The sequence below is a fragment of the Ochotona princeps genome, chromosome 2 (assembly GCF_030435755.1).
Source record: "Ochotona princeps isolate mOchPri1 chromosome 2, mOchPri1.hap1, whole genome shotgun sequence".
Classification (NCBI taxonomy): Eukaryota; Metazoa; Chordata; class Mammalia; order Lagomorpha; family Ochotonidae; genus Ochotona; species Ochotona princeps.
In genome coordinates, this window is record NC_080833.1 from 51480994 (window position 1) to 51492906 (window position 11913).

The following is an 11913-nucleotide window of genomic DNA, read 5'->3' on the forward strand; positions in this document are numbered from 1 at the left end:
ACAAAGGATCACTCTAGAGGAAGGAGCAGAGAGCAACTGTGTTTGGTGGTCAAAATCCAATTTAAGAAGGCTCTTTCATATTATCCCCAGGAGTTTGCGTCTTGGTAACTTACAAAAAAATTAAAAAATTAAAGATTTATTATTTTTAATTGGAAAGTCAGATATACAGAGAGGAGGAGAGACAGATCTTCTGCTCACTGATTCACTCCCCAAGTGGCCAAAATGGCCGGAGCTGAGCTGATCCAAAGCCAGGAGCTAGGAGCTTCCTCTGGGTCTCCCGTGTAGGTACAGGGTCCCAAGGCTTTGGGCCATCCTTGACTGCTTTCCCAGGGTAAAAGCAAGGAGCTGGGTGGGAAGCAGGGTGGCCAGGAAAGGAACTGGCGCCCATATAGGATCCCGGTGCGTGCAAGGCGAGGACTTTAGCCACTAGGCAACTGCACTGGCCCCAAATTTGTTTATTCTTTATATAATCTTTTCCTGTGTGAGAAATAGTCTCGGAACCCCATGTGGTGCATTAAAATTAGATTGGCAGGAAGGCCTTGGCCCTTCCAAATGCCCTGAGAATCATAATTAAGCGTCTTCACACTGTGATGACCTGGAGTTCTTTTATGAACTGGGTTTCAATCCTGCAAGCCTCATAGCCTCAGTTACCACTGTTATCTGGATACAGGGCTGCCCTGGAAGTCCCTAATTTTATCACATTAACTGAGGCTTTAGCAAATCCATTGTTGGGAAAAGGAAACATTTGTGCTTCAAGTACAGGAAATCACCAAACAATTAACTTCCCTGGACTCCTGCAGCTGGGTCAAATGCCTCGGTGTGATTGTCTTTGCTTCATGTAAGGCTATTGAGGAAATGTTTTGCAGGCATTGCTGTTTTTGTTTGGGGTCAGAGTAATAATGGCTACAGGAAGATATGAACAGAACAGTCAGAGGTCTACCACAAGGAAAGGAGGTTTTCAGAGAGGGTGGAAAGGGTATGCTAAAAAAAACAGTGTAATTTGAGTATTCAGAGTGGGGGAGGACTAAGTATGTAGTGCAGAGAGGAGCCAGCGTGGGAAGACGGGGCAAAGGAAATTGTTATTACCAGGGAAGAGCAGCCCCTTGGAAGCAGAGATGGTGTGTGTAGGACACAAGGCCAGTGTCGGCGAAGGCAGAGGTGGCTGAAGGACACCGATCCAAAAAGAAGCATCATAGAAAGCCTCCCAAGGAAAACCAAACATCAGATGAAGTGAAATGATAGGGTCGAACTGCCCCCATGTCACAGTATTTAAGAAATTATTTTATAAGGAAAACTATTCGTACTTAGACAATGTTACCTATTTTTAAAATGGTGGTAATTTGTTATAATTTTGAATGAGAGAGAAACTAGGAGCTAAGGGTACAGGCTTAGTATTAGATAAACTAGCTACAAATCCTGGCTCTGTCACACACTAAAGATGTCACTTTGGACAAGGTGTTCAACTATTCAAGCGTTACTTTGCTTATCTGGAAAAAAATCATTTATTGGGCCAGGCACGATAGTGTAGTGGTTAAAGTCCTCACCTTCCACGCGCCGGGATCCCATATGGTGGCTGGTTCTAATCCCAGCAGCACCACTTCCCATCCAGCTCCCTGCTTGTGGCCTGGGAAAGCAGTCGAGGACTGCCCAAAGCCTTGGGACTCTGCACCCACATGGGAGACCCGGAAGAGCTCCTGGCTCCTGGCTCCAGATTGGCTCAGCTCCAGCCATTGCAGTCACTTGGGGAGTGAACCATCAGATGGAAGACCTTCCTCTCTCTCTCTACTCCTCTCTGTATATCCACCTTTCCAATAAAAATAAGTCTTTAAAAAAATCATTTATTTAAAAATATGTGCTGAATAGCTACTATATGAACAGAAAACACCATGTCCCTGCCTTCATGAAGCTTACGTGTCCATCAGGGTGCATAAAAGAAAGATGGTAGATAAATAAGTAAATGGCAAGATGATAATAAAAGCTATAGAGGAGACATGGCTATTAAGTGCGAATTCTATGGTTAGACTGCTGAAGTTCCAATCTTGCTTCTTGTATTCACTAGCTCTGGTTTTTTCAAGATGCTCAGTCACCACACTCCTATTCCCTCATCAACTCTGATTGGGAATAATAACAACATCCCCTTTATAGCTTCATGCGAGTAATTGTGAGGATTAAATCAATCCATCCATTTAAAATGCTTAGAGCTTTGCATGCCACATGGTAGCTGCTTATCAAGAGTTACCTACTACAAGTCCAGAGAAAATATTTGGGGAGCTATGACAACAAATTAGGGGCAGGTTGCTTAAGATGTGGCAGTCAGGGCCTGGTGCAATAGCCTAGTAGTTAAATCCTCATCTTGCATCTACCAGGATCCATATGGGCGCCAGTTTGTTCTCTAGATGCTCCACTTCCCATCCAGCTCCCTGTTTGTGGACTGGGAAAGCAGTTGAGGACGGCCCTAGGTGTTGGGACCCTGCACCCACATGGGAAATTCAGAAGAAGTTTCTGGTTCCAGATCAGCTCAGCTCCAGCTTTTGCGGCTACTTAGAAAGTGAAGTAGTGGACAGAATATCTTTATTTCTCTCTGTGGATCTGCCTTTCTAATAAATAAATTTTTTAAAAAAGATACAGCGGTCAGGAAAGGACTCCCTAAGAATGAAACCTTTAAGCTGTTACCCAAAGAATCAGAAAGAGTCACTCACAATTGGAGAATTTTGGGAAAAGGGAAATGTAAAAGCCAAGAATCAAAAGCAGCAAGAATTCTAAAGCATATCTGGAGAAAGGAGACCTGTGTGGTAAGATCCATGAGTAACAGGCAAAGTTGCAGTGAACTAACTTTCCACAGCAGAGCAACATCGACTTGGTAGCTTGCCCTCCTGAACATCAAAAGTGGAAATGGGCCTGGCTGAGACCTCTGTTTAGGACCTCGTGAGGATAAATCAAAGTATTGCTTGGGCTTGGCTCTTTTGTGGAAGATCCAGGAGAGAATCTACTTCCAGGGTCCTTGAGGTTATTGGCACAATTCAATTTCATGCTATTGTAGAACTGGAGTTCCTGATATCTGGACAGCTGTTTGAATTGGTACTTTCATTTTACATCATTATTTATTCTTTTATTTGAGAGGCATACGGAGAGAGATGGAGAGAGGGAGAGAAGGAAAGAGAGAAGAGTAAGAGAGAGATTGAGTGAGAGAGAACTGCTTTCATTTCTAGTTTACTTTCTTGATGCCTACCATAGCTAAGGAAGTCCAAAGCCAGGCTCATGGAACTAATTTGACCTAGGTCTTCCATGCTGGGTGACAGGAACTCAACTACTGAGTCATCACCTGTTGCTTCCCAGGGTCAACATTAGCAGGAAGCTGGAGCCAAGAGTCCCAGGCACCCCGATATGGGGGGTGTGTCTCTTAGTATGTGTCAACCACTAGGCAGCATCAGCTCCTACATCTTCTTTTTGCTACATAACATGCAAAATTATGGGAATTATACAGGAAGTAAAGATCACAGTAGCCAAAATGCCATTTGCCACATACATGAAATGACTTTTAGGTATGGCCTTGAGCCAAATCAGGTACAGCTTTATAAAACTCTTATTGACTATCAATGTTATTCTTGGACTAAGCCCTTAAGTTTCATTGTCATAATCAAATTTATATTTCTGTGTCATCCTTGTGCAAGGGCCATGCTAATCTTCTCCGTATCATTCCAGTTTTAGTATATGTGCTGCCAAAGTGAGCACGATCAACTTTGTATTTCTAAAAGAAAACATTAAGTGTGATTCCATGTTGAGAATAGTAGGAATTGCAAGTAGAGGCAGAGAGGCTACGGCTGTCCAGAAGTGAGAGGACAGGCCTTTGTATGAAGAGAGTGGCAGCGGAGATGAGAAGAGAGGATGGCATAAAAAAAGGAAGCAATGTCTTGGAGAATGGGGATGGTGGACTGGGGACAGAGGACAGGGCTCGGAAATCAAAAACTCTGATGTACATGCTTAGCAGACATCCGGGTCTTCTCACAGGCACCCAGGCTTTCACTGTGCCCGACTCCCCCTCTACTTCCACTCTCTAGAGAAACCATGGTCATTCTTACAAGCTTAAACCCCATTACATTTCCTTCCTGCTTGCAAGCCACAAATGCCCATGGCTCACACAGTTAACACAGCTCTATCATTGTCCGCAGAGGCCAGCACATGGCACTTCTGCTCCCTCTCCAGCTTCAAGCCCACCTTCTCCCCCTTGCTCCCTCTGCTCCAAACAGTGGCCTTCCTCTTGTTCCTGAAAGTTCCCAATCCTGCTCTCCTTTCTTAGCTTTTGTACTTCCATTTTTTTTCCAGAACACCTTTTGTTTTAATATTTGAAGTCTTAGCTCCTGACTTTTAGAAGTTTATGTGTCCTCCTCACAGGCTATCGTGCAACTCTGAAAGCAACATCATCATCATTCTCTTTGTGCTTCTTCAACTTCCTTCACAGCAGTTATCAGCATCCACCCCTTAATGTATGTTCACTATTTTTTTCCCACAAGCCTTATCCACAGAGGTTTCAGAATTTTGCTCACCTGAGATAATAAATTACATATCAATGAGTTTTATTTGTATTTCTCTTACCATGAGCAAAATTGGAAATCAATGAATAGTCTTTTATAACTGTTAATAGGAATTTGGTTTCTTTCCTCATTTTGGTAAATTTTACATATTTTGGGATCTTTTCTTTTAATAAAAATAATTGTTTTCACCCTAAATGTTTATATCGACCTCTTTCCATGAAAGAGTTAAAATTTTTAAAAGATTTATTTATTTTTTTATTGCAAAGTCAGGTATACAGAGAGGAGGAGAGAGAGAGGATTCACTCACCAAGTGCCAGTCCGAAGCCAGGAGCTTCTTCTGCGTCTCCCAGGCAGGTGCAGGGTCCCAAGGCTTTGGGCCGTCCTCAACTGCTTTCCCAGGCCACAAGCAGGGAGCTGGATGGGAAGTGGTACTGCTGGGATTAGAACCGGCGCCTGTATGGGATCCCGGTGCTTTTAAGTCGAGGACTTTAGCCGCTAGGCCACAGCCCAAAAGTTAAGATTTTTAAAGCATAGAAAATAAAGTACTAAACTGTAAAAAAAAAAAAAAAAAAAATAAGAAAGAAAGAAAAATGGGGCCAGCACTGTGGCTGGGCCTCTGCCTGCAATGCTGGCAGCCCATACGGGTGAAGTTTATGTTCTAGCTGTTCCACTTCTGATCCAGCTCTATGCTTATACCTGGGCTTCAGATTGGGCCAGCTCTGGCTGCTCTAGGTGGAAAATTTCTCTTTTTCCTTTCCTTTTCTCTGTAAATTGACCTTTCAAATAAAAATAAAAATACATCTTTTTTTTTTAAAGATTTATTTTATTTTTATTACAAAGTCAGATATACTGAGAGGAGGAGAGATAGAGAGGAAGCGGAGCTGCCGGGATTAGAACCAGCAGCCATATGGGATCAAGGCGAGGACCTTAGCCACTAGGCCACGCTGCCGAGCCCTAAAAATACATCTTAAAAAATAAAATAAAAAAGAAAATGAAGCTAAAAAGAATGCTAATATGACAACTGTAACTAACTATATAAGTTATTTGATTTAAATGATTTTTTTTTTCCATGAGCTTCTTAATGTTAGCAGATGTAATGTGATTCTGTAACTTGTGGTATAAAGATGGCCCCGCTTATCCTTGGTTCCTGGTACTCATGCTCTCTGTGTTAGCCTCTCTGCTTTAGTGTGGGCAGGACCTGTGTTTGGCTTGTAACCAAGAATGCGTGGTAAAGGTTGTGAGATGTCTAGGTGTGACTGCAGAGCCCAATGCCATCATTTTGGCCTTACCTACAGACTCCACAGATTCTCACAGGGTAGCGCAATCTAACTCACCGTGTGAAAAGGAATTAAAGGTAGCTTCCACTGCACAGTGGAGGAGCTGAGTTTCTCAACTGGACAACCTGTGGGGGAGTGGATAAGCCAACAGCCAAGAGAGCTTGGAAGATCCTTCCCCGGTAGAGCTGTAGATGAGACCCCAGCCCTGGCTGGCATCTGCTGGAAGCCTTGTGAGAAACCCTGAAACAGAGGCTAAGCAAAGGCATGCCCAGATTCACAACTCAGGAAGCACCATGAGATAACAGAAGTCTTAAGGTTTTAGTGAGCGATGTTTTAGGCTACCCAGTTTGTGATAATGACGCTACCATATTAATAAACTCAAATGCAGGAAATATCACATTTCATTAATTTTCTACATTAAATTTAACCTATTGTTTTTACTTTATGCTTAATTAAGAAACTCTAAGACTGGAACTGGCATTGAAGCTTGATGGGTTAAGCTACCGCCTGCAGGTTCAACATTCCATATGCGTGCAGGTTCAAGTCTAGCTGCTGTTTCTGATGCAACTCTGCCAACGTGCTTGGAAAGCAGCAAATGTTGGCCCAAGTCCTTGTGCCCGTGCACCCATGTGGGAGACCTAGAGGAAGCTCCTGATTCAGGACTTTGGCCTGGCCCAACCCGAGTCACTGCAGCCATATGGGGAATGAACCAACAGATGGAAGACTTCTCTCTGTCCCCCTCCTCTGTAACTTCAAATAAATGAATTACACCTATCGAATAATAAAATAAAACTTAAAAATCTGATGTGGGGAAGTGGTGTATAGAGGATCCTTAATCTGCTATTTGCTTACAAAAATATATATTGTCCAGCTCTATGTAATCTGTTTAGAGGTGGCTGCCTCTGCCAAGGACATCTACTGACTTGGCCAAATTTGACAGCCGACACCCTTATTCTAATAGAAAGGTGCTCGATGTCAGGGACACAGTAGTACCACACCCATCTAACCCCTGGCCTCTCTGTTGAAGCAGACAGTCCATTTCCTCAGCCGAGCTCCCGCTACCCTTCTTCCTATTCTGGAACATTTCCCTGCTCCTGCTCCTTTGCTCTTAACATTGGCAACTCTTTCCCCTTTGTCAATTCAATTGATCCCCAAGACGCTAGATTTTACAAAATGACATTCTCTTGACCTATGGGAAGGAAACCTGTATCTAGCCAAACCGAATACAAAGTCCTCCTAGTTCTTCTGTCCCAAGAAAGGAGGAAAAATGATCTCTCATGCTTTTGTGATGATTCTGCAGTAACCAGAAATTGTTTCATTACTAGCCACACAGTTGTCCAGGGCAAGATGAAGACACATGCTCAATCATGAAGCTGTAATTACTGTGGAAGACTCAATTTCCACACACACACACAAAACAGACTCCCCTAGTTCTCAGTTCTCCAGGAAATTTTCATTTCAAGAAATGAAATGTCAGTGATTTCTAAGTTCTTATCTACTTATACATGGTTGGGATCCTGGGCCTGTGCCTGGGCCCTGAGTATCAGAAACAGCACCCAAATGTGTTTCAGATAAGGATAGGACTAAGTATGTGCTAGAAAGTTGAAGACACATGGAAGAGATATATGAAAACTGAGTCAAATGTAGACATTAACATTTTCCTAGCTTTGAGAAAACACACTGATCTTTCATTTTAGTCTAAGCTGTTATGATTTCTGAGGCTTTTTAAATTTTCTTTTTGTCTTTGAAAAGCACTGGACAGCATTCCAGAGATCTACTATACCAAGTCCAGGTTCTTTCAGAGAGATGTGAATTGATGTTTAGCTTCACAGCAGTTCCAGAACATTTCTTTTCTCCTGCCATTTCTCTGATAATGCTGTATTATTCTTCCCACTCGAAAGCCAAGGAAGACTTTCCAAGTGCTTCCTCCCCCAGCACACTCACAGGAAAGAATAGAAACAATTCTATCAACTCCAGCTGGGACAGCACAAAAGCCAGGAAGCTTTTCTTAGGTTTCTGAATCCTGCATGGCTCTTGCTGCAGGTGCTTGCAGGTGCTTTCCAATAATTTGGGTTTTCTTTTTCTTGAAGTTTGTTCTTAACACGGAAGCACTCCCTTGTCTAACCGTGGTGGCATTTAATTACCTGTGCCAAGTTGAATTCCAATTAGGTTGCTTAGAATGTTTCAGTGACCCTGGAAAAGGTTTTGTAAACCTTGTTTTGTACAGTGGGAACTGGTTGAGGAAATGAGTCAGGTCCCTTACCTACCTCCCTTTCAGTAAAATAGGCTAATTTATTTTGTTTTATTTTAGAGTGGAAACTAAAGGCAATCCAACAGATAGGATCCTCACACTTGATCCTGCCCGGTTCAAATCTAACCTGCAGCACTGTGGGAAGCTGCTCGCCTCAGGAGGTGCATGTGTTGCTCATGCTCAGGCTCATTTTAGGTAGTAAACAGCCACAAACGTATTATATCTTGATAATTATGCACTGATTTTGATATATACATATAAAAGCAATATAATAACATATCGACTCATAGTTTCATGAATATTAATATTTACAATGAAACTAAAAAGATTCAAGGAAATAGGAAATGATTGCATACTGGAAGTGGTAGATAAACAATGGAATACAAAGAGTTGATGTTTAAGTAATGTTGTCCAATCAAACATTCCGGAATATGTCTCAATACACATTTTTAATTCTCATATTTTGAGTAATTGGGCGCTTTTGACAAATTCACAAACCTCTGTAAGTTTCAGTGTTTTCATTTGTAACACATACAAGCATAACTCCAACCTTACAGAGAATTGAAAGAAATGAAGCTACTGGATTTGAATCTGGGCCTTATATCTAGTTTAATGCTTGCTTATTAAGTGATAAACATTATCGAATTCTTCCTCTGTCACTTACCAGAGGTAAAAATGTTGTAGCCACAAAGTAACTAGCTCTTCTGTGTAACATTAGTGTCAGGGCCTGGCGGCGTGGCCTAGCAGATAAAGTCCTTGCCTTGAATGCCCGGGGATCCCATATGGGTGCTGGTTCTAGTCCTGGTGGCTCCACTTCCCATCCCGCTTCCTGCTTGTGGCATGGGAAAGCAGTCGAGGATGGCCCAAAGCTTTGGGACCCTGCACCCGCACGGGAGACCCGAAAGAGGTTCCTGGTTCCCGGCTTCGGATTGGCGCAGCACCAGCCCGTTGCAGCTCACTTGAGGAGTGAAACATCGGATAGAAGATCTTCCTCTCTGTCTCTCCTCTCTCTGTATATCCAGCTTTCCAATAATAATAAAATCTTTAAAAAATTAGTGTCAGAAAATGATGCCCCTGAGAAACTGAAAGTTAAATGAATGAGGCTCTGTTGAAGGATGTGGGCAATCCTTTCTCCCTGAACTTACTGCCCAGGTGACTTCACTTACATCAGTCCCATGAAAATCAAACATGTACTATCTCCTTTGTGTCTAAAAAAGTAAGCCATTTCATTCGTTGGGTCTGATTGTCATGGGACTGCTTTCAGAAGCAGGAGGCTGTGACTCAAGTTCAGTTCAGGTCAATGTTTTTATTCAGTGCTTAATCTGTGTTAGGTACTGTGGTAGGTTTCAGATATAAAAATGGAGAAGTGGAGGTAAGCTTTTGGTGCAATGATTAAGACCCTACCCCTGAGGCCTACATTCTTTATCTATTTGTTAAGATTTATTGGGCAAGAGCAATGGCCTAACGACTAAAGTCCTCGCCTTGAATGCTGGGGGTCCATATGGGTGCTATTTCTAATCCTGGCGGCCCTGCTTCCCATCCAGCTCCCTGCTTGTGGCTTGGGAAAGCAGTCAAGGACGGCCCAAAACCTTGGGACCCTGTACTTGCATGGCTGTACTTGGCTCAGCTCCAGCCGTTGGAGCCACTTGGGTGCGATTTATTTTTATTGGAAAGGCTTATCTACAGAGAGAAGGAGAGACAGAGATATCTTTCATCCTCTTGTTCACTCCCTAAGTGGCTGCAATGGCGAGTGTAAGGCCCAGCTGGAGTGGGTGAGGGGTAGCCTAGGAGGAGGCTGAGAAGGGTGGCTGAGAAGGCTGCACCAGGATAAGGCAAACCCCTCCTCGGCCTCCTCAACCAGCAGTGACATACACTCTAGCAACTTATAAGGCACATTCCTTTGTCCCCCAACCCTCACCTTTACAGCTCCCCGATTAAAAAAAACAACCTCTCATGTCCCCTGAGCGTGATTTCTTTGGCCCACTGTCTGTATCAGACCAGTGAACCTCGCCCGGGAGCAACTAAAGTAGGTTTTAAGCAGAACTCTATTCTGTATGGATCTCTGGTTCTGAACATGTACTTGAACCTTATAGCCAGGGGTTGAGCTGATCTGAAGCCAGGAACTTCTGAGTCACCCATACAGATGCAGGGTCCCAAGGGTTTGGGTCACCCTTGAATGCAAGTGGAGCAGCTGTGACATGAACTGGCGCCAGTATGGATCCCAGTGCTTGCAAGGTGAGGATTTAGCCATTAAGCCATGGTACCGGGCCCGACATCCCATATCTGTTTGCTGGGGTTTGGGTCTTAGCTCCACTTTTGTATAGCTTCCTTTTAATGCCCAACTGAGGAAGTAGCAGGTGATGACTCAAGCAGTTGGGTTACTGCCACCCATATGAGAGATCCAACTGAGTTCCCTATTCCTGCCTTCAGCACAGCTAAGACCTCGCCACCTTTCAAATAAAAGTATTTTTAGTAATGAAAGCAAGAAGTAAATAAGAATTTTTATTTACTCATCCGCTAAGTGCTGCTGCCAGCAGTGACACTACTGACGAGGCACACTCTTGAGGGTCTGGGGAAAGCCGGCACGGCAACCAGACCCATCACTGCTAAAAGCAGCCTCGTTTAAACTCTTCTCTCCGCTGCCCCTTTCCCCATTGGTCTTAGCTTTCCTCCCCGCTTCTCCAGCCCTCTCTCCACTACTTTTCTTCTGGTTCCTCTCCTCGTAGGTCTGCATTGCTTCCATACTGCTTTTGTACCCCTCTCTGCTGCTTTTCCCTGTTCTTGTCCCCATACTAAGTCCTACTGCTTCTGTACCCCTTTTGTACCCCTCTCTGCCATTTTTCTCCATTCTTGTCCCGGTTTTTCTCCTCATCGTCCCCCACCCCTTACCTTTTACCAGCTACTTTTATACCGCTCTCCACCAATCACTTCTCCCCGTGGGTCCACCTGGCGCTAGCAATGACATAATCGCAGTGAGGGCATCAGCCCATCCTGTGACTTCCTGTTTACCTGCTGGCGAGACCAACCCCACCTCCTGGCCCTGGGCCAGCTGCCATCTTGCAACAGCCCCTCCCAATCCCAGGAGCGGCTTTGGCACCCTGCTCCCCACAGTTAAGTAGTTATGGGCAGCCTGTCAGGTATATAAAAAGTTTTGGATACGCCAATGGAAACAGTTCAGCTTTCATAGAATTAATTGAAGGGTGGAAGTTGGAAAAAGATGTTTTTAAAATCAATTCTCAAAAATAAAAGCAAAACTCTCCAAAAAGACTGCATATGGTAGGCCTGCTGCAGTAGCCTATTGGTTAAAATCCTTGCCTTGAATGCACTAGGATGCCATTTGGGCACCAGTTCATGTCCTGGCTGCTCCACTTCCCTTCCAGCTCCCTGTTTGTGGCCTGGGAAAGCAGTAGAGGATAGCTGAAGGTCTTGGGACCCTGCACCCGCATGGGAGACCCAGAAGAACCTTCTAGCTCCTGGCTTCAGATCTGCTCAGCTCTGGATGTTGCAGCTGCTTGGGATGTAAATCAGCAGATGGAAGATCTGTCTCTCCTCATCTCTGTGCATCTGCCTTTCCAATGAATAAATCTTGGGCCTGGCACAGTAGCCTAGTGCTTAAAGTATTCACCTTGCAAGTGCTAGGATCACATATGGGCGCTGATTTTAACACCGGGAACTCCACTTCCCATCCAGTTCCTGCTTGTGGCCTGGGAAAGCAGTCAAGGACAGGCCAAAGCCTTGGACCCTACACCTGCATGGGAGATCCAGAAGAAGCTCCTGGCTCCTGGCTTCAGATCTGCTCAGCTCTGACCATTGTGGCCACTTGGGGACTGAATCGTTGGACGGAAGATCTTCC

General features: G+C 44.1%; 1 pseudogene; it reads right to left on the minus strand.

Annotated features, from left to right (window-relative positions):
- Positions 1-3633: 3633 nt before the first annotated feature.
- Positions 3634-3732, minus strand: LOC118758678 (U6 spliceosomal RNA; annotated as a pseudogene).
- Between the last annotated feature and the right edge of the window lie 8181 nt (positions 3733-11913).